At 38.5% G+C, this 2,053-nt stretch overlaps 1 protein-coding gene across 1 annotated transcript in view; it reads right to left on the bottom strand.

Annotated features, from left to right (window-relative positions):
- fhit (fragile histidine triad diadenosine triphosphatase) overlaps nt 1-2,053 on the bottom strand; it is a gene marked incomplete in the record, with an annotated part of 456,026 nt that overhangs the window by 280,172 nt on the left and 173,801 nt on the right.

The following is a 2,053-nucleotide window of genomic DNA, read 5'->3' as shown; positions in this document are numbered from 1 at the left end:
GAATACAGTGGATAGATGAAGTTCATGGTTTCCCCTTCCTTCTGCTAGTAATCAGAGCAGAAGGTGGGAAAAAGACATCATCGTGCACAACTGTTTTTTTCCTCAGTGACACTCTGTGGTGGAGAGATGAATCCATCTTATCGGACCATGTCCGAGAAAGAAAGATGGTGTCACATCTGACAAACTCCTCCATCAACTATTGCATGGTTGGCATCCTGCTGAGAGAAGCGATTATTGCCACTGCACAACGCCCCGATGAGCTGAACGCTCCACAAACACATTCGGTTTCTGTCTCTCCGTTGTTTTACATAAAAATGAAAATCCTGACTGATAATACCAAAGAAAATCAAGCAAAATCAAGATGGATTAGAAACATATACAGACACTAGGTCTGGCATATCTTAAAGGCTTTTCCCTCAAATACTGAACAATACCACACTGTAAAAATACTCTGGTACAAGCAAAAGTTGTGCCTTGAAAATGTTACTTAAAGGGTAAGACTGTTAGGACCACAAATCTATGAATTTGGTCCAGTTCTGTGTATAATTGTCTAATCATTTTAGGCTGTTATATTGTCTGTTAGTTTATAATAAAAACTTGTATTTTATAAACTACATATCTACAATACAATCTTTATGTGTAAAGTGATAAGTAACTAAAGCTATCAGCTTAATGTAGTGGAGTAAAAAAGCACAATATTTCTCTCTAAAGGCAAACGTAGGGGAGAAAAGTAGAAAGTGGCAGGAAAAGAAAAGACTCAATTAATGTACAAGTACCTCAGATTTGTACTTAAGTACAGTACTTGAGTAAATGTAGTACTTGGTTACATTCCACTGGTATTGAGCAGCGTTTGGAATGAGAGCAGGCTGTTATAGGCTGGGGTTACACATCCGCGTGGGGCCGAAAAACTATTTACCGACGCCCAGAAACGTCCTGCACACAAAAAAATTAGAAAAGAGAGAACCCAGGCAGAGGGCAAGGTCTCTGCATACTTACAGGCAGCACCACACACTTCTAGTGGGTCATAGTGAAGATTGAGAGGGATTACTTTTGCATTATTATTTTATTTTAGGATAATACTGCGTATTATACTTTTAATGGTAAACAGCAGGGTTTTCATATTTACTGATTTTACTAATATATGCAGAATGAGGGGGTTTAAGTGCTCTTCACATATGCCAACAGTACTTTTTTTTCAAATTTTTGAATGTTACTTGTGTGTGGGAGGGCTTCTGAGCCTTAAAAGCCATGCTGCACATTGATTCATTAGGACACACGCAGGTCATTTCTCACTACACGCAGAAGCTAGTTTTGTGTGGTCTCAGTAAGCATTAGTACTGCTACCACACCTGCCGTTTCTTACTGGAATATGGGTCATGTTAGCTAGTCAGAGACAACAATTGTCTGTCAAAAGGTAGAAATCTATCACAGATTTGGAAAGGCCAGGATGAGAGTCACATACACATTTTACTTTAAAAAGCATTTCTACTGGTTTTCAGGTTGCTTTTTTGTCATAATACTGAAAAAGTCCATTTAAAAAAGGAGGGTGGTGATGGCGCACTGGATAGGACACATGCCTTTGGTGTGGGAGACCTGGGTTTGATACAATGTGTCCCTGAGCAAGACACTCCAGAGGTGTGTAACATCTAGCAATTGTCAAATTCAAATAGAATTCATATTTTATTAAAATTAATAAAAAATACTATTCTGTTTTTTGTCTTCTTTTTGTTTTCTCAATGTGCAATGTGTTCTTATAAGAGTTCACAATCCATCAAGCACAACAAATAACTTTGCTAGCCCTGAAACAAACACCAAATTCCCTGAGTGCATGCTGGTGCATGCTGGTCTAAGGCAGGGGTTGGTGTAAAGGGGGGGCCCGGGGTTTCTTTATTAGTTATAACCCCTTGAGATGTGACATCTCGTTTTCGAGGGGGTCCTTAAAGGCGAAAAAAAATACAGTACATTCCCAATTAGAAAAAACAGTTAACAAAACAACTTGAGGGTATATACACATACATCACAAACATACACACATACTGACAAACAAAAACAA

This window comes from Etheostoma spectabile, chromosome 4, assembly GCF_008692095.1.
Source record: "Etheostoma spectabile isolate EspeVRDwgs_2016 chromosome 4, UIUC_Espe_1.0, whole genome shotgun sequence".
Taxonomy (NCBI): domain Eukaryota; kingdom Metazoa; phylum Chordata; class Actinopteri; order Perciformes; family Percidae; genus Etheostoma; species Etheostoma spectabile.
The sequence above is the reverse complement of the archived record's forward strand: the minus strand, read 5'-3'. Positions and strand labels throughout refer to the sequence as shown.